This window comes from Chelonia mydas, chromosome 7 (genome assembly GCF_015237465.2).
Source record: "Chelonia mydas isolate rCheMyd1 chromosome 7, rCheMyd1.pri.v2, whole genome shotgun sequence".
NCBI classification, from domain to species: Eukaryota; Metazoa; Chordata; order Testudines; family Cheloniidae; genus Chelonia; species Chelonia mydas.
In genome coordinates this window covers 34,893,589-34,914,540 of record NC_057853.1, presented here as the reverse complement: position 1 = coordinate 34,914,540, position 20,952 = coordinate 34,893,589, and the positions used below count along the sequence as shown (strand labels likewise).

Genomic DNA, 20,952 nt, shown 5'->3' with positions numbered 1-20,952 from the left:
AAGGTCACAATGTCTAAACTCTTGTCTCAGTTAGTTGTTTTTTAGATATGATTGTGGAAAGAATGTATGTTTCATGTTCATTTAAAGTTTTGTAAACCTCCTTTCTCCCCTCCTCCCCCCTTGAACATTGTGCCCACTGGATCTGAACCTGTGGCTGCACTACATAAGTGTGAAAAATCTTGTGGGGTAGGGGTGGGAACCAGAGGGTGTGGCTCACTAGCAGAAGGGTTGTGCACAGGGGTGTCCCTTCCTACTGGCAGATTTTAGGAGATCTTCCAGTTTAGGCGGCTGGAGGGCAAATCTTGCCTCTTCAGTGGGGAAATTGCAAGCCCGAAAGGCAGGGGACACAGAATTTAACTATAATGTCCTGAGGTGGCATTTCTGTGACATAATGAAAGATGCATTTTAGCCATAATCACTCAGGTTTATTTCTATTGAGATCTGACTCTGTTTCCCGTCCAACTGCATTTTTCTTTTTTAATAGATAGGGCAATTTCTCTCTCCAGGGACTCCTGCACATAATTTATTTCTGTCATATTCATTTTATTTCCTCTATAGTCTGGTTCAGCATCACTATGTGGAATTAGTGTGGATGCACTGTATATTCTTTCTCGTTTTCTTGTATTAATGGTTTATTTTCTCTTGCTTAATTCCTCTTATGTTTATAATTTTCTTTTACTGGAAAATAGAAGGAAAGCTACCTCTGATCAAAGGGAAAAAACACTGTCAAAAAGTTTGAACATTTTATATGGAGACTATCAAATTCAAACAATTTGCCTTCACTAGTCCATAGCACGCTTGGAGTATTGTTAATTTTAATGAAAATCAGCCTTAATTTACTATATGGCTTATTCGTTCAACAAAAACAAGATGTGGACAAAGAGAAAGGAGCATTCTCATTATTTAGCTACGTATATTCCTCCATAAAGTAAAATATTTATTGAAATGATCTTTTTCATTTGAGGTTAGTGGGAGTCAGTCTGTATATATATTTACAGAAGGAGTAAAGCTTTGAAGTATCTAATTATCATGGCAAGATCTAAGATTCTGGCTCTGCACCAGCATCTGTATTTGGCCTAGTATAAAAAGAGAAGGTTTTTATTACATTTTTTCCAAAAAATTCCATAAAACCCAACTATTTTTATTTAGTTTATTTTAGGTCCGTTCCTTCACTCACCTTTCTTCTTCGAGTGATTGCTCATGCGTATTCCACAATCCCAGAGCACTGCACCGGTCTCCTCGCCCTGCCCGGAGGAAGCGATTGCGGCCCCGACCTCTCTGCCCCGCAGGAGGACTTCAGGGCCCACCAAGAGCTCTTAAAGAGAGTGGCACCAAGCCTCCATCTCCAAGCAGAGGAGATGGAGGAGCCCTCAGACTCCCTGTTTAATGTGTTGTCCCCGTCGGCACCGGGTAGGGTGGCCTTGCCTCTCCATGAACGGCTGGCTAACATTTGAAATGCCCTGTGGCAAACACCCGCCTTTATAGAGAAGGGGGCCAATGAGGCCGAAGGCAAGTACTTTGTACCCACTGAAGAGTACCTGTATACCCACCTGGTGCCCAACTCCCTGGTGGTCGAGTCGGTCAACCACAGGAAATGGCAGGGTCAGCCAGCCCCGACCCCAAGGAACACAGACTCTCGGAGACTGGACTCTTTCGGAAGAAAAATTTATTCGTCTTCGAGCTTCCAGTTACGAGTGGCAAACCATCAGGCTCTCCTGGGCCGGTATGAATTCAATCTGTGGGGCTCCCTGCCCAAGTTTGAGGCCTCCCTCCAGGAGCATGATAGGAAGGAGTTCAGGGCACTAGTGAAGGAAGGGGCAGCGGCCGCTAGGGCATCCCTGCAGGCAGCGTCGGATGCTGCAGACACGGCTGCATGATCAATGGCCTCCATGGTGTCCATGAGACAGGCGTCATGGCTCCTGCTCTCTGGGCTGTCCAGTGAGGTGCAGTCTTCCATGCAGGATCTCCTGTTTGGGAAGGCTCTGTTTGCAGAGGAAACGGATACAAAGCTGCATGGCATGAAAGACTCCCGCATGACCCTCCAGACTCTGGGCCTCTATGTCCCTGCTCCGGCAAAACCTAAGTTCAAGCCGCAGCAGACTCCCACTCAGGCCGCCCTCCCAAAGTATGAGGTCGCCCGTAAGAAGCAGCTGGACTATAAGAGACGCCCTCAGAGGCAGTCTCAGCCTGCCCCCCAGCCTGGGTCCTCCAAGGGCAATCAGGCAGGGAAAAGGCATTTTTGATGGGATGCTTGGGGGCACCCTGCCAATCCTCACCAGGGATCCACCCCCAATAAAGCTACCCTTCTCCAACCGGTTGTGTGCTTTCCTCCTGGAATGGTTGCGGCTAACCTCGGACCGATGGGTCCTCAACACCATCTCCCGCGGTTACCCCGCCCAGTTTACTTCCTCCCCACCTAACCATCCCCCACCCCCATCCTTCTTGGGGGACCTCTCACACAAAGCTCTGCTCGAGCAGGAGGTGGGGCGGCTCCCAGGACTAGGAGCGATAGAGGTGGTGCCCAAGGAGTTCATGGGCAAGAGGTATTACTCCCGTTATTTTCTTATCCTGAAGGCCAAAGGGGGGCTCAGGCCCATCCTGGACCTGCAAGGTCTGAACCGGTACATGGTGAAACTCAAATTCTGCATGGTCTCCCTGGCCTCCATCATCCCCTCCCTGGATCCTGGGGACTGGTACGCTGCCCTCGATCTACAGAACATCCACATATTCGAGGGGCACAGGCGCTTCCTCTGTTTTGTGGTGGGACAGAATCATTACCAATTCACGGTCCTCCTGTTTGGTCTGTCCACTGCCCCCAGGGTGTTTACAAAATGCATGTAAGTGGTAGCGGCCTACCTCAGATGGTGCAGGGTCCAGATATTTCCCTATCTGGATGATTGGCTTCTCAAGGGCACCTCCCGGTCACAGGTGAGGGATCACGTGGTGCTCCTCCTGTCCATGTGCACCGTCTTGGGCCTGTTGGTAAACAACACCAAGTCCACGTTAGTCCGGGTCCGATGCATAGAATTTATCGGGGCACTCCTGGACGCAGTGTTGTCAGACAGATTCAAGATCCTGAAAGGTCTCATCGACTCGGTCACAAGGTTCCTGGTGACAACAGCCAAGGTTTGCCTGCAACTCTTGGGTCACATGTCAGTGTGCACGTATGTGGTCCATCATGCCAGATCCAGGATGAGGCCCCTCAGTGGTTGGCCCTGAAGTTCTCCCATGCCCTGGACGGGATGGACAAGGTCCTCACCATGCCGGACTCTGTGATCACCTCCCTACGGTGGTGGTCCGCCCAAACAACATGCTCCAAGGGGTCCCATTCAGGGACAGGGCCCCGTCATTGGACCTGGTGTCCGATGCATCGGACCTGGGTTGGGGGGCCCATGTGGGGAACTTTCAGACCCAAGGCCTGTGGTTGGCTCAAGATTTGACCCTACATATAAACGTCAAGGAGCTCAGGGCGGTGCAGTTGGCGTGCATGGCCTTCCGCTCGCACCTGGAGGGCAAGGTAGTCAGGGTCCTCACGGACAACACGGCCTCGATGTTCTATATCAACAGGCAAGGTGGGGCCCGATCCTCTACCCTTTGCCACGAAGCCCTCAGGCTGTGGAACTTCTGTATAGCCCACAACATCCACCTGAAGGCCTTCCACCTGGAATGAGAGGGCAGATCGCTTGAGCAGGGACTTTTCCTCGCAACATGAGTGGTTCCCTTAACTCAGAAGTGGCCCACCGGCTCTTCCGAAGGTGGGGAACTCCCCAGGTGGACCTATTCGCGACTCGGCAAAACCAGTGATACCCCCAGTTCTGCTCCAGGGGGGACCTGGGGAGGGGCGGTATCTCCAATGCCTTTCTCCTGTCCTGGTCAGGCTGGCTTTTCTACACCTTTCCCCATTCTCTCTAATCAGCAGGGTCATGGAGAAGATAAAGATGGACAAGGCCCGGGTCCTCCTGATTGCCCCGGCGTGGCCCAGGCAGCATTGGTATGGGACCCTCACAGGCCTGGCAGTAGCTCGGCTGTTGCCTCTCCGCCCAGACCTGTTCTCTCAGGACCAGGGCCGCCTCCTCCATCCCAACCTAGCAGCATTTCACCTCACAGCGTGGCTGCTCAGTGGTTAGGCGGAGAGGAAAGGACGTGCTCAGAACAGGTTCAGCGCGTCCTCTTCGAAAGTAGACGGCCCTCCACTCGCCACGCTTATTTGGCGAAGTGGTCCCGGTTCTCTAGGTGGGTGGTGGACCAGGGTGTCTCCCCGGTGGCCACCCTGATCCAGCTTATCCTTGATTACCTCCTCCACCTGAGGGTTCAGGGCCTGGCGCCCTTGTCAGTCAAGGTGCACCTGGCAGCCATATCAGCCTTCAATCCGCCGGTGCAAAGGCACATGGTATTTTCCCATGCTATGACTGGCTGGTTCCTTAAGGGTTTGGACCGTCTTTTTCCGTATTCTAGACCGCTGGTCCCACAGTGGGACCCAAGCCGCCATACAAAGTCTTTCATAAGGACAAGGTCCAGCTTCGCCCACGCCCAGCGTTCCTCCCGAAGGTGGTCTCCACCTACCACATGGGTCAGGACATTTTTCTACCGGTCCTCTGCCCCAAGCCTCATGCGTCCAGTGAGGAGCGCCATCTCCACATGCTTGATGTGCGGCGGGCTCTGGCTTTCTACCTCAAGCGGACCAAGCCATTCAGAAAGTCCTTGCAACTGTTCGTCGCCTTGGCTGAACACGCGAGGGGCCAGCCGATTTCCACTCAGAGGCTTTCCAATTGGATCACTTCGTGCATCCGCTCCTGCTATGAGCTGTTGGGTGTCCCCCCGTCACCCATTGTGAGGGCACACTTGACTCGGGTGTAGGCCTCGTCGGCTGCCTTCGTGTCCCACATCCCCATCCAGGACATTTGTAGGGCCGCTACGTGGTCTTTGGTTCACACGTTCACCTCGCACTATGCGATTGTCCCCTAAACCAGAGATGGCACCGGGTTCGGCATGGCTGTCCTCTGTCCTGGGAACTTGTGAACTCCTGCCCACCTCCAACAGATATAGCTTGGAATCACCTATTGTGGAATACACATGAGTAATCACTCGAAGAAGAAAAGACAGTTACCTTTCCGTAACTGGTGTTCTTCAAGATGTGTTGCTCATGTCCATTCCACATCCTGCCCTCCTTCCCCTCTGTCGGAGTTGTCTGGCAAGAAGGCACTGAGGGTGGGGGGAGCACGCAGCATCCCTTATACCGTGCCAGGCAGGTGCCACTCCAGGGGTCGCAGGGGCGCTCCCCCCCTACGGGTACTGCTAGGGGAAAAACTTCCGGCACTGGTGCATGTGGCGAGCACGCACACCTACTGTGGAATAGACATGAGCAACACATCTCGAAGAACACCAGTTATGGAAAAGGTAACTGTCTTGTTCATACTGTGCTGGGAAACTCAGGCAGAATAGCATTATGCTAGTGTATAAGAACCAGAAAGTAAAAGTCAACAGTAAAAATAAGGGGGGGGGGAAAGGGGGGGGGAGAATCAAGTTTACTTGTGAAAGGCAAAAAGTAAATAGACCCTTCCTTTACTGTTCTCTAATTCTGACTTTTGATGATCTTGGTGTTATGTGAGCAATTTAAGAAAAAAGATAAAATAAATGGCTATCTTAACACTGCCCTTTGATTATGAATTTTAAGTTTGTTACAAACTTGGGGTCAGATCTGAGGACACTTACTACTTGGCATAAGATTCTGATTCAGGAAAGTATCCCCATTCAGGACAGCCCTTATCCACATGTTTAAGGCCCACTGAAGTCAGTGGGACTTAAGCATGTGCTTAAAGTTAAACATGTGCTATGTGGTGTTCTGACTAGGGAAGGACATAAGCACATGATAGATCTTGATTTTAGTAAGACTTTGGCACTGCCACATGACATTCTCATAAGCAAAGTAACGAAATGTGGTCTAGAGGAAATTGCTGTAAGGTGGGTGTGACAGAATACAACCCTGTGTTCACACCCTAGACACTATTGTAATAATTTTTGTACAAGGCATGTCTTGTATGGTATAATTTGAAAACTCATAATTTGCTAGTCAGTACTATCCTGATAAAATATGTATGGCAACATTGTATGTAAAGGTATAAGAGTTCCCTGTATGATGTTACTAACACATGTTCCAAACTCCACAGCCCTGCCCAAATAGAAGCTAGGTCTGTCCTAAACAAAGGTATGCATGCTCTGCTTAATTTGTATTTAAGCAGTAAACAGAGTCTTCAAGCAGGAAGGGAAGACAAAGGAAGTTCAAACAGGTGAAAAATCCAGCAGAAAATATCCTTCCACATAGACTCTTTGACACCTAGTGCCCAGCTGGAAATGGTTTTCAAGAGTGGGACTGAAACTATAAAAAGGAGGGAAAAACCCCACAAGGCACCCCCTCCCTCTCCCAGCCTGTTGCATTCACTGCCCTTGAAGAGAAAAAGGAAATAATCCTTGGGACTTTGAAGGAGGGGCCCTGACTGAGGGAGTTTGGTCAGTAGGGCTGCTAAAAGCAGGTGGTGAAAAACTTGGCTTGAATCTGATACAGGTTGTTAAATTAGGCATTAGTAAATGTTTTTTATCTTCATTTTTCTTGTAACCATTTCTGAGTTTTATGCCTCCTTATTTGTACTCACTTAAAATCTATCTCTTGGTAGTTAAAACTTGTTTTACGATTTTATCAAATCCAATGTGTTTAAATTGAAGTGTCTGAATAACTATTTGAGATTATTCCCTTTAAGGGCTAATAGACTTAAAATATTTTGTACTGTTCAGGAGGGGGCTGGGCCATACAGGACATACATTTCTGGAGGAAAATCTCAGTGTGGGGGTGTGTTGGGTTACACTCTGGCTCTCACCAGCCTTGGTTATACTTGGTGACCCCAAGCATGGCTGGCAGGCTGCAGTCACACACAGACATTCAGAGTGTGGCTGGCTTACATGCTGGAAGGCTGTTTGTTTGTGAGCAGCCCAGGTGGGAGTTACTTCAGCAAAGCATTGTAAGGCACCCAAAGTTGTAGGGTGGGGTGACACAACTGCTCATTAGACTGGATTGTACCCTGGTATGTTACAGTGGGTGCACAACTGGTTGACAGACGATACTCTAAGTGTAGTTATCAATGGCTCTCAGTCAAACTGGAGGGATATATCTTTAGGGTTCCCACTGGTGTCTGTCCTAGGCCCGGTACTAGTGCATATTTTCATTAATAACTTGGATGGTGGAGTAGAGAGTATGCTTATAACACTTGCAGGTGACACCAAGCTGGGAGGGGTTGCAAGCACTTTGGAAGACAGGATTAGAATTCAAAATAATCTTGTTGATTTCAGATCAGTTCTCCAATTTGTCACCATGAAATTCAATAAAGACAAGTACAAAGTGCTCCACTTGTGCATTTGATTTTTCCTTCCTAACTATAAAATGGGGAATAGCTGGCTAGGCAGTAGTACTGCTGAAGAGGATCTGGGGGTATAGTGGATTGCAAATTGAATATGAGCTAACAATTTCTATGCAGTTGCAAAAAATATAAACAGGAGTGTCATATGTAAGACACATCGTAATTGTCCTTGCTCTACTCAGCACTGTTGAGACCTCTGCTGGAGAGCTGTGTCCAGTTTGGGCACGATACTTTAAGAAAGATGTGGACAAATTAGAGAGTCCAGAGGAGAGCAACAAAAGTAATAAAAGACTTAGAAACCTGAGCTATGAGGAAAGGTTAAATAATGTGGTCATGTTTAGTCTTGAGAAAAGACTAACTATAAGGGTAGTTTAATCTCTGGAGCAGGCTTCCAAGGGAGGTTGTGCTGTACCCATCACTGGAGGTTTTTAAGAACAGGTTGGACAAACACCTGTCAGGGATGGTCTAGGTATGCTTGGTCCTGTCTCAGAATGGGGGGATGGTCTAGATGATCTCTTGAGCCCCTTCTAGCCCTACATTTCTATCATTGTATATGCTTACTTGCTGCCCTGGCCCTAATTCACCAAGGTACTTAACAACATGACTAACTTTAAGCATGTGAACAGTCCCATTGAAGTCCAATGAGTTCACCTATGCCTGGTAATAGCTGTTAATGAGATCAGACTCTTAGCTTTGTTAGTGTGGTTCACTTGTACTTGTTAATAAACAAACTTCAAAGCAAAATTCCATGCATGATTATAAATCACATATTATTTATGAAAAAGACCACAACAGCTTCATGTGGTAATGAAAAAAATGTAATGTATAACTTGAAAAGGAAACGAGCCTAGATCTTCTAACACCATTCTGGTTTGTAGGGTAAACATGGTACGAAACCGCAAACTCATTATAAAACTTGGAGCCGCATGCATCCAAGGGCAGAATTTGTCCATAAATATTGAAGACGAGAACAAACCCTATATTTGTAATTACTGTGTGTTAGTAGCTGATGCTGAATAATAGACAGGAAAAGACACTGTCCTTGTCCAGAGGAATTAATCATCCAAATTGAGGATACATCTCAGACATTTTGGGCCTTGTCCAAAACCCACTGAGGTCAGTGGAAAGAGACCAGGAGCCAGGCTTCCGTGCGTGTGAGAAGATGAAGGGGTCACGGATAGTAGTGGTCTTTTCATACATGGAGCACACATTCCAGAGACAGTAGAAGAAATGGAGGAGGGACAGGGGGGATAGATGTGCGTCAGAGGGTCCAGTGGAACAAAGGTGGTGACAAGGAAGAGTGTGGGAGGTGGAAAGGGTGGGATAAAGGGAGAGCTGGAACTGGGGCAGATGTCACTGGAGATGAGAAGCAGGGAGAGTAGTGTGCATGTGGGTTATGGATTTGTGAGTGTGGGAGACTGAGAAGGGAAGGGGGAGAGGAAAAGACAGACGTGGTGGGAACAGAAGGGGAAGGTTCAAGGGAACAAGAGATGGTGCAAGAGGTTGAAGGAACAGACTATGATGCAGAGAAGGGATGTGGTGAGAGCCATGGGTGATTAATGGCTGCCCATGATTAATAATGGTGATTCATTGGGGAACTCAGTGAGTTGGGCAGTGCAGTAGATTTGACTGAGATCAATAGGAATGGAACAAGCAGCTAGATTTATACAACTAAGAAGGTGAATGGTCGATAATACAAATCTACAATACATAGAGTAACCTAGATGTAAGGCATACAGCAGGATATTGAGTTCTGAGGGGGTGGGGGTGGGAAATGGCTGTTTATCTCCAAAGATTAGGGTCTGAGGTAAAGATAATTAGGATATAAATAACATGAAATATTTTCCCATATGAAGTATTTCCCATATGAAATATTTTCACCTAAAGATGTCAAAGCACTTCACAAAGATCAATGGCCAAGATTTTCAAAATGGACATGTAACTTTGGATGCCACAATTGTGGGTAACTAACTTGAGACATTTTAAAGGGGCCTGGTTTTCAGAGAACAGGTGCTCAGTGTTCTCTGAAAATCAGGACCTCTTAAAGCATTTCAAATCAAACAACTTGAAAATTGTTGCCACTAAGGATTCGTTCCTCCACCTCTAAAATGGGGCTATTGAGACACAGAGAGGTTAGGGAACTAACTGCCATTGATTGATTAAAATGGGAGTTAGGCACCTAAATGCCTTTTGAAGATTTGGACCTAGATAACTTGCCCATCTTTACCCAACTGATCTATAGCACAGCAGGAAACAGAGAGAGAACTTGTCTCTTGTCCCCATGCTCAATCCATTAGCTCAAGAACAAATTAATTTCCAGCACAGCGAGCCATGTAGCAACTCTTCAACTTCTCGTTGACAGCTTTTGACAATCACTGCAGTTCACTGAAAAATAAACACCAGATAGAAGATGGGGAGGAACTGTGAGAGTAACTTCTAGTAGCTACATCTGGTAATATTGTTTGTGAATGATAGAAATTTAGACAAAATAGCAAGGCATGCATCTTCTCACATTTCTGTATCCAGCAAACAAAATTAATTCTATTGTCTTTTATGGAAAGCTTGTGTAGGAGCCATTTTGATTGGTGGATTACATCTGCAGTTGGAGACTGAGTAACGGGATGATAGATTCAGGCTTCAGTTACAGGGATTTCACTTTTCATTCATGAAGAAAACTGAAGATTTCTTTCTAGCACATTTTATTTTGGCATTAGAACTTTTCAAAGCACTCCACAAATGGTGGGCTTTGATTTCCACTTGTTTAAAGTCAGTGGTAATTAACATTTCTTTGAGAACATTTTAACCAAATGTTCTAGTTTTGTCCTCCATTAAAATAATAATTTTTGCTCTTAGCTAAAAGATGTTAAATTAGTGTTTATAATAATCCCGTTGTGGAAGCATTATTGTCAGCAGTCTGAGAGGGGGAACAGGTTGTTTGGGTGCAATTGGAGACTCACGAAAGACATGGAAAACTTATAATTAACATAATATGTCCTGATAGATCTGTTTCATCTGCTGTGGATAATGCTTTGTCTTCAGTCCTTGTGTAGTTTGTTTTCTTGGAGGGGGGGAGGGTTGTGCATGGGAATAATGAAATAATTTCCTTGCCTCCCTGCCCAGTCTAGTAAACATATTTGGGAGAAGAGACGACAAACTGACTCCTAGATTAAGGAGGTTGTGGATGTTAGGTGGCAAGGCTGGGTCATCTTACCCTTTCCATGAGGAAGGGGTGGGTGTCAGGACTCTAGCCCATCTTGCCCTTCCTGGTCTGATGTGGATGGCCATGGAGATTTGAGGAGAGAGCTGGGGATGCAAGAGGGTGGAGCCAAGGGAGGACACTATCCAACTCCATCACCTGTGTTGTGCTCAGCTTTCCATGTGGAGAGCCAGAGATTACACAGCTAGGGAGCTCTATAACCTTCCTTTAGAGCCCATCCAGGGTTGCTCTGTGCGGTCATAAGGAACAGTCCAGTCGAAGGGAAGGCAGCTCCTACAGAGTCTACACTATCAGTGGGGTCAATAGGCCTCTCATTCTTTGCTGAAGGGAGTCCCCTTTCCACACACAGAAACAGAGATGAGTGAGGTTGGAGAAGGCTCAGCCTGCAAATCTACATCCCCCCTTGCTTTCTCTCACTAGGGAGAAGACCATGCAGAAAAATCTCCCAGAATGCTCCTCTTCTCTGATACCACTTCTGTGAGCTTTTTTCTGGCCATGAGGCTGTTTCTTCCATAATGCCAGCTACTCTTCCCCCTTCCCTTGTAAGAAAAGCCTGTATTGAAATTAGATCACAAAAATCAACCCAGATTACTTCCAGGATCAAGAGAGTACCCAAATCCTAAGAAAATTGCAGTGACTGGCTCTTTTTTTTGAAACCAGTGGAAAAACCTGCCCCATGACGAGCGTGCATCCAGTATGTTGTATGGAGCCAAGAATATCCAGAAAATGAAAACTGCTTAAAAACGCCCTGTAAATAAAGGAAAGACAGCAATCATAATGATTGAGAAGAGGGTGCTAGCCCAAACCAGGGAGATGAGGTGAAGAAGGTTGCAAGGCTGGATGGAGAAAGGCTTTGGAAAACTGAACAATTTTGTATGCTATTGCAAATTTTCTCCTGTTAAATATGCAGAGCTAAAAGTTTAAAATACCATTTATATTGGCACCTCACTTGTTCAGGCAATCGAATAGAGCCCTGCAGCAATCTCTGAAATCTGCATCTGAAAGCTTGGAAACATGCCTTATACCAAATGGAAAGACAGAATAAAGCAACAAGTAAGAGAGCAAGCCAATGTAAAGCACCTCTGGAAGACCCTGAAAAAGCCAAACAGACAATCAGCTGCCATGTGCAATAGCCAGAAGAATTGGAAGGTGAATTACAACAGACTGTTGATTAGTGGGAAGATATAACAATGAGAGAGAGTGATGAGCTATTAGCTGATACACAAGTTTGGAATATGCTTCGTTTATCTACATTTATTAAGTCAATGGGAGCCTTGCCTGATAGGGACTGTAGGATTTGGCCTGATCTGTATTACCGGTGGTGGTGGTGGTTGTCATCCTCTAGCAAATTTGTACAGCATTAGATTCACTTTCGTGTGTGTGTGCTGCACTAGAGCAATTGTCTAAACTTGTTCATCGTATTTAGTTGTTTTTTCTACAGCCATGGTGCATAAATCTTTTTTTATTAATTAGACTGGGTAGAGGAGGTGGTATAAAGAGCCTCCTGGCTCCCTTCCTTGTACGTCCATGTGAAGGGGAAAAGATGTGCCAAATTCTGTTGGAGCAAGTAATGAACAGTTGCACCATAGTATACTCTTGACAGAACATATAGCACTTGGTTCCAAGTGGAGCAAGTAGCAGAGGAAGAAAGAGACAAGGGAGATGAAATAAGGCAGAAAAACCTATGGAAATCCTGTGTCCAGTCCATTCTCTGAGGGCCTGATGAACACTATGGGTCTTCAAAACATGTCTTTTAGAGGACTATCTTCATGGCTACCTTCACTGATGTGGCATGATCAGTTCACATGCTACCCTGTGCTTTTTACAGTTTCTGTTGTGTTCGTGTCACGTGCACTAGAAGTTACCAGTGCTATAAGAAGAATTAACGTGCGATAGTATTTATCCCATGTTGTTCAGATTGTTCCTAGGACATCCTCGATGCCAGGCTCATGGTTGCTGACTCTCTTCCCCCACCTTGCTTCTGCCCCATATCACATCACCATGCAGTACTCATGTCATGTACTTTTGTCTCACTGTAGCAAATTTCCTGATCAGATCAAGCTGACTTTGATTCTGGTCCGGATTCTGATACCATGCTGAATAGTAACTCACTCAATGAATGGTCCCATGGAAGTCAATGAGAGCACTTGTAGAGTAAGGTGCCACTCAGCATGTGTAAGGATATCAGAATCTGGCCCCTAAGCTTTATACCTAACACCTTCACACACTGAGTGTGCGGTCTCTCTTCTTGTGGAGGCGATGGTGGTAGCTCACTATATACTGATGCTATGTCTGTGCCATGCAGGTGATTGGAGAATATGACTTTGGGGCAATAATAAGCAAATGATGGAACAAAAATTGCAGTAGATACTCAGGCAAACTTTCATTGACTTAGTGGAAGTTTTCTTGAATGAGGACCCAGTCATCCTTTCTTGGGTATTACTCCTTGCAGAGATTCCCTTGAATTCTCCCAGCAGGGACAGAATCCATGCAGCCCCTTGAGAGCATGGCTCTCACCGAAGACTTCTTACTAGGGTCTTGCTTGATTGCAGCTCCCTACCTGTCATAACCAACCTCTAAAGGGGGAAGGGTTCCACACTATGGAAAGGAAAGCAGCACAAATTACTGTGAACTCTGTTGCAGTAACTTACACTGTCTTGCCTCAGAAGCCAGCAAAGACCTGCCGGCCCACCTACTCCCAACCCCACAGTGGAAGGGAGATTAGGCTGTGAAGCTGGCTTTCCCCTCTTTCATTGTTCTCCCAGCCAATCCGCAGGCGTAGACTCCCCTCTACTTATGGAACTGAGAAGCTCATGATCTGATCTGATATTTGTAAGTATGACATATTGCCATGCCCACGTTTTGGCTTTACGCATACAGAAGTTTGCTCCTGGGCATGGCATTCTTAACTCTTAGCCAAGCTCGTTCTGGCAGCTGAGAGAGTAGAAAGTTGTCTTTCTTCAGCTGCACTCTCCTACACGTAGCTGAGAAAATATATCAGTTTGTTGCTACAGTTGATTCTTGAAAGCAGCATTTATTCTCTGGAGAACTAGGTTTGAATCCTGTTGAGAAACAGAGTTTTATCTTAGATTCTAGTGGGTGTTTGCTACATTACAAAACCACCATGTAATATGGGAGAAAAACTTTTGTGATTGGCAGTGTATTCCCAGGAGAACCCAAGACTGCAGTCTGCAGGCACACATGTTGCAGATGGACATAGAGGTACATTCACAGAGTTCTGTGTGCCTAGCTCTGTTTACTGGAATCTGTCTCTCTCAAAGTATGGAAAGTCATGGAGAAAACCCAAACAAGAAAGAGATTGAAGTAGATAAAATAAAACTTACCATGCAGTTAACATGTTACAATGTATTGCAATGGAAATTCAACATTCATCATGAAAATGACAATGTCTAGACAAGTTTGACTGATTTATTTACCCCAATAAACATTAGACTATAGCGGCAAGATTTATTTTGACACAAATGACTCCTCACTCTTTAGAAGTCCATTGTCAGAATGAAACCAAATTGTGTTGGTTACTTTGGGGACCTAATGCTAATAGAATATACAAGACTCTGGATTCTAACTTGAAGATGAGATGAGCCAAGAGAGAGACCCACTACTGTAACTGACTTTGAAGCATTTTTGCTTGGGGAGCGGGGCATAAATCTGGGATAGAATACATAGCTGTTCTGCTTCCGTTTTTACCCAGTTGTTAATGATGTTGAAACACTTCCTATATAATCCATGAGGCAGGGGACCCCAGAACTCCGCTGAACAGTCACTTACCGTATTTTCCCCATTCACTTAGCTTATTTTCCCTCAATAAAGTAAAAACTGTTCCAGCAGGACTGCCCAATATAGCTAGAAAGTAACTAGACAGGTTTCCATCTGATGCTTATATTCAGTTTTAAAACAACATGTTCCCTAGTGAATGGAGGTGGTCTCCTGCATCATAGCTCCCCCCATGCTTAGGGTGGTTAGGTTCAAAGCGCCTTAGGAGTACTGTACTGTTGCCATTTTAAATGCTTTCATCTAAGTATTTTTCAAAGAGTAAGTTTTAATTAGCACTGTAGTAATTTAATTGCTACGGGGGAAACTCTGAAAACTTGCATGCCACAGTCCATGAGATCACTGCTGCTTTTTCTCTCAAATATCTGATGGAGAGAGTGAATAGAAACTCTTTGTATGCCAGCTGAAGGAAGAGAGAGGGAAGGAGACAAAGACTTGAATGTATCAGAGGAAGTTTGGAGATTGAGAGGGGAGCAAAGGATGAGCACCACAAAGGACTTTAGAAGTGCAAAATCCCAAACCACTTCATGAACAGGGGTACAAGCACCTGTGTCCTGGCCAAATTGAATAACTTAATTTTGTCTACCAAAATTTTTTCCTATATGGTCCAATCCTTCTGCCATTCTTTCTTAGGCAAAACTCTGGAAAATTTGGCCCATAGTTTCCTGAGCGTTCTAACCTATTTTACTTAATCTATATGCATTTTTATACTACACTCATCACAGTGCTATGTGAGTATCATCTTGGTTGCATACACCCCTACGTGCATGGTGTTGAACTAATTTTGCATGCTTGTTATAACATCTGTATAATGAGTGTTGCCAAATTTTCAGTGCCTACATATAGTAGAATATTCTGCACATGTGTTGTGCAGTCGGAGTCTGTGTGGTCAGGAGCTTCTCTTGCATTTCATGTGCACTGTGAAAGCACAGTAGTTCTGTTTGCTTGTGGAAACTGTACTGGGACGTTGTGAGCACAGAGAAGTTTTTGTTGGCTGCATCTTGTCACACTGGTTTTTATTTCTTCCAGATTTTTGAGTGTTGTGGAATTAGAGGGGTTTTTAGGTGCAAATAGAGTGGTCTTCAACTTTCTGGAGTGGATAATTTCTTTCTTATAAATTAAACCAATTTATTTTAATTTCAAAAATGAATAGTGAAGCAGATTTCCTACATAACAGAGCTGACTAAGTACCTGGCCAGTTATGCAGTTATGTTCCAGGATATAATACAGTGGTCCCCAAACTTTTCACCTTGCACCCCTTCTTACCCCTGTCTCCCTCAGCTGCGGTTGGGGGCTGGGCTGGGAGTGGGGCGGGGGCTGGGCTGGGAGCCATTGGCTGAGGACGGCGCTACAGCTGGGGGTGGGTCTGTGGCCCGGAGAGGGGTTGGGAGCAGAGCCACAGCCCGGCTGTGGTTGGGGCCTAAGGCTGGGGCACGGCTGGAGCTGGGGCCGAGGCTGGGGCTTCACCTGGTGGCGGGGCCAGAAGTGGAGCCATGGCTGGGAGCCAGACCTGGGACCAGGACTGGAAGTGGAGCCATGGCAGGGAACTGTGGCTGGAGCAGAGCTGATGGCAGACCAGGACTGCGTGGTGCTTCCTCCCTTCCCCCAAATGTTCCTCCACACCCCACAGTTTGGGGACCACTGATATGACGTATACAGTGGGTTGTATTTGGGATGCATTTGTGGGAATCTGAATCTTGATCATCTTATTAGGCACCTTATGTTTCATTGGTTTTGTAAAGCACAATAGCCCCATTTCAGAAGGGCATGTGTTTTAGTGCTATCCGGAACAGGGATGTTTTCCTGAGTCAAGGCTCATGTGCCTTTATGTGACTGAGGAAATTCCAGCCCCTCCTTTCCCCCCAGTTGTTTTGTTGGAGAGGTCCCCATGGCATTGGAATTAGTGTGGTTCCGCAGCACCCTTTAGCCCAACAACAACCCCTTCGCTGCCCCACAAATCACCCTGATGTGCTGGGTGTCGGGGAGTTGAGGCAGAGTCCAGCTGCACTGGGGATGGGGTGAGCATTTGTCCCCCCTTCCCCATCACACATGTACACATTCATATGCAGGGGTCTCTCTTTTTTTTTTTTTTTTTTTTTTTTGCAGCTGCTCATCATCCCGTTGAGTCCCTTTTTGGATTTGCTGCGCTGGGAATTTTCCACAACCCTGCAGTGACAGGTGAATTTCTCCATATGTGAGGGAAATACACGTTACGTTAATTTGGGTTGAGCTGCAGAGAGGGGAGAGTACTGAATGAAACATTACACCTAAACTGTGGCTCACAACCCCGCCGCCTCCCCCACCCCACCCTCTCCTATGGTATATTTGGGGCTGGGCTGCTTTTTACTACGTGACTGCAAACACTGCTTCCAAAGCTGCACTTCCCGGAGAAGCATAATAGTATAGTTTAGCAATTGGTGGATCAGTTGTAATAGTTAGCTACAGGTTTCCAAAAGCTTGGTTTGAGGGACCCACCTTCCTCTGAAATAATTTGGCCCACATTTGGTTGACAGGCAGATAGTAATGCTGATCTTACCACAAATTCCTCTGAGCATATCAAAGCACTTTAAAAACATTCATTAAGCACCATCACATCGGTACAAAGTGGGTAAATAATTACAGTAGATGGTGTGTTGTCTGATTGGTTCTCTTTCTTTGAATCTGCTATCATTTCTGCCTTGCATGTCTTGTGCCTTAACTTTCCTCCCGCTTTTAATGTCTCCAGTGACCTAAGTTATGTCTACACTTCAATCAGGAGGTGAGACTTCAGCATGTGTAGTTATATCCAAGCTAGCCTCAATCTGCCTGACTCAAGTACTAATAGCATTGAAGCCATGGCAACACAGGCCCCGTCTTCCCAGGACCCTGGGTACATACTGCTATAGCTTCACTTCTATTGTTACTCAGGCTAGCCTGGGTATATCTACACATGCTGCAGTCATACCTCCCAATTGCAGTATAAACATATCCTTATTCGAAGCTCCATAAGGCTCTCAAATGTTCTTCCTGTGTGGGTTAACTGCAGTACTGCCAAGCCCATGCATTTAAATATCATGAGTCAGGCCCCCCAAAATTGTAAGTGGCTTAAAAAATCACGAGATTTTTGCTTTTTTAAAAAAAAAAGATTTTGGGATGCTAATTTTGGAGCCGTTAGGTTTCAGTTGGGTCACAATTTCAAGCTTTTCTCTGCAACCACCAGGGCTAGAAACATCTGTCTTTTTTTAAAAGAAATCTGAGCTTCTCACCTAATCACAGGTCCCCAGGAGATGGGGCTTTGAGAATAATGCCAAATATCACAAGACTTTTATGATAAACTCATGAATTGGTGACAGTGTAATTGTTAAGTACAAGACGTGTTATTTTTAATAAGAGACAGGACAAAGCTACAACAATTGGATCCAGGTTTTTGTTGGGGTTCATCAGGTCCATCTCAAGTTTCAGTAGTTCCAGAAGGAAAGGGCTAGTGTTTTTGTAGACTGTATATTATATAAGAGAACTGCAACAAACATTTCTCCTGTCATTCTTTCATGTTCTGAGTAACCCTTCAGTTACACCTAGTGTGAGATGGGGTGGAGTAAGCCATGAATTCTCTCTTGCAGCTTTTGGTGAGATCACAAGTTTCTGGCGGGCGAGGGTGTGAAAGGAAGAACTAATCTATTAGCTGGCACAGGAGCAACTGGGTTCAGGGTTGTTCTCCCCCAGCAAAAAAAAAGAAAAGAAAAGAAAAGATTCCCCCCCCCAAATTATTTTTTCATCCTCTCTTGCATTTAAGGGGTAGTGTTCTTAGACTGATCTTTCCCTCCTCATTTTCTCCTGCCGTTTGTGATTCTGACAGCTACCAATTTGACTGCCAGCAGTTGAAGTAAGAGGTATAAAAGTATATAGCATATAAAAACACATTTAAACTTCTTGTATAGTGTGTGCTTTCCAGATTACTGCACCTTTTTGAATGCTCTTCAAAAAATGTAATATCCTGGTTGGATGCTCTGTTTATTCACAGACCATGGGCCATGGCAGTACAAGTTTTTATATGCTGCCCAGTCAACAGAGCACATGAGGGAAGGACAATTATTTCTAAACCTGCCATAGATAATAGATAATTCCGTACGTTCCTTTAGGATGAAAAGGGCTGTCTGCCACTTAAACACCTCTTAAACCCTGAAAGTAGGGCTCAAGTGGGAATTAAGGGATGCATAAGTTTTGTGCTGGCGCAGGTGAATTTCACCTTTAGTGCATGTTTATCATACAATTTTTTTATACTGTATCTATATGCTGGCTATACTTCTTCCCAATAAAAACATTTAAAAGCAAGCCCTTGATCCTGCAACACCATATACACCCGAGTAATCCTTTTGTGTGTCGCCATATTGCAGTCCATGGGACTACAAGCATAAGTAAAAATTACTCGTATAAGGAAGCCTTGTAAGGAATGGGCCACCTGTCATTTGTGGGCACCTGAAATAAACTGACGGGCTCAGGGTGACAACTGGAGCTGATCTACAAATTTTTGACAAGACATTTTCAACTTGTTTGTATTATTGTCAGAATGAAACACTTTTGCCTTGTTGAAATGAAATATGTTTAGAATATTTAATGGAATGAAAAAGTTTGAGATTTTGACTTTTTGTCGTGATTCAGGAGGAAACATTTTGAACTCTCTGATCTCCCCACATGATGGAAATTCTGTGTTTTGACCAACTCTAGTTATAGTTTCTACTGCATACTGACAATAGCCTTGAATGTGCTATCTTGGAAATCCGTCCATCTCGTTTGCTAACTCAAAAGGCTCTTCTGTCCTCTCCATTGTCTAATGCCCATATATCCCATGTGTGCACTTGCCTCCTTCCCACCCACCCCCAACCCAGTGTTCCATAGAATGTCGTCTTTCTTCCTTTGTTATGAATTTGGGGAGAAAAAATGTTACCAAATGAATAACATTCTCCTGCCAAAAAAAATATTTTCCTTAAGGTTGATTTTAAAATAATGGAAATGAATCTAAGTTATTCTTTTAGTGCTTAAATTGGTAATATACTTGAATGTCATTTTAAAATCAGAGACCTCATGAATAGTCCTTTGTTTTAGTTGGGATGGTGGGGGATTAGTCTCCGAGAGAGATTATATCCCTGCTGCTCGCATGAGCTCATTCTTTTTGCAAAAATGGCCACCTTTGGAATGTTGGCTTATTGTGGGTATTATTATGAGGCTAGGCTGCTTTTGATGGGCAACTCAACACCTTGAGGTTTCATTCTGTCTCATAGTGGAGTTACTCCAGATTCTCACCAGTGTAAGAGGAGAATCAGGCCTTTGGTGCCCATATTAACTGGGACCTCCTTTATGTGGTACACTGTGCACATTAGCATGGCAACAGAGGTTCTGTTCTGCCTTTTGCCCAGTGCAATCCCATTGAAGCCAATGGGACTACATGGAATAAAAATCAGTGCAGAATCTGGATCTGTAAATTTAATAAATTTCACAAAAGATATATTTAAACAAACAAACAACACCCAAACTTTCTGGGTAATGAAGTGGTGTACAAGCCTGTGGGTGAGATTTGGGTGGTTTTGCTGCAGAGTTGTGTGAAGCTCAAATACAGTTGTTGGAGGGATTTTCGTTCATATGTGTAGGGTTCTATTTGTTGTGACATCCCATCCAAACTCTGAGCAGCAAATGTCAATGAAGTTAATAAGACGCAGTGAAAGATATAAATGGGCCTGATTCTCTCTCACTAAGGCCCCTCTCTAGTGCACTGGCTGCAAAAAGGGGCATTTAAGTGAATGTAAATACAATCACAGTTGTGGAGAATAAATTATTGAAATCATAAAGTAGTTGTAAAAATTCCAAAAGCCTCACACCCACTGAGATGATGCAACTTCTCCAGTCAGTCATGACACCCTTCTTCTACAATTAGAGTGACCAGATAGTAAGTGTGAAAAATTGGGGCGGGGGGGGGGGGGAAGAGGCACCTATATAAGACAGCCCTGCATATCGGGACTGTCCCTATAAAATCGGAACATCTGGTCACCTTATCTATAATAACATGAGTTGTATTTAAACTAGTTGGTGTCTCCACAACACAGTTTGTCTCCAGAAAGGGCTGAGTTCCCAAAGCAGTTATACACAAACTCCTTAGGACTATACAGGATATGCACCCATTCTTTGGAACAAGTGTAAGACACATTTTCCCCAGCTGAACAAAATAGACATGACTCTGTGTTTCATTCAATGCTTGGGTTCCACCACCCCCCCAACCCGGTGCAGAAGGAAGCTTAATTGGGGTGGGGGGAAACTGATAGTCAACAAAGGGAAAATATAAAGAAGATTTAGCAGTTTAAAAGAGTGAAATGAGATATTTCATGTGAAAGCATTTTCTCCAGAAAGACACAGGCATCAAAGAGAGATTGAGCATGGGTGACTGAGAAGATAATGTGGTTACTAACAAAGGATTCAAAGGGGTAGATAAATTTGGCTTTAACCAGCTTGATATGAGTGTGTTGGATGAGAAATCAGTTTGAGATGTGAAAGTGACTAGAGGGG

The 20,952-nt window shown here is 44.9% G+C and overlaps 1 protein-coding gene across 11 annotated transcripts in view; it reads left to right on the top strand.

The window, feature by feature from the left end:
* The window catches only part of FBLN2 (fibulin 2), a 204,068-nt gene that overhangs the window by 22,317 nt on the left and 160,799 nt on the right, over positions 1–20,952 (top strand). For 3 of the 11 annotated variants that reach the window (XM_043551400.1, XM_043551398.1, XM_043551401.1), the window contains one exon: positions 16,525–16,596. The exons of the other annotated variants lie outside the window; for them this stretch is intronic. The gene's annotated coding sequence lies outside the window, so the exon portion shown is untranslated. The remainder of the gene's footprint in view (positions 1–16,524; positions 16,597–20,952) is intronic. 11 annotated transcript variants of the gene reach the window in all.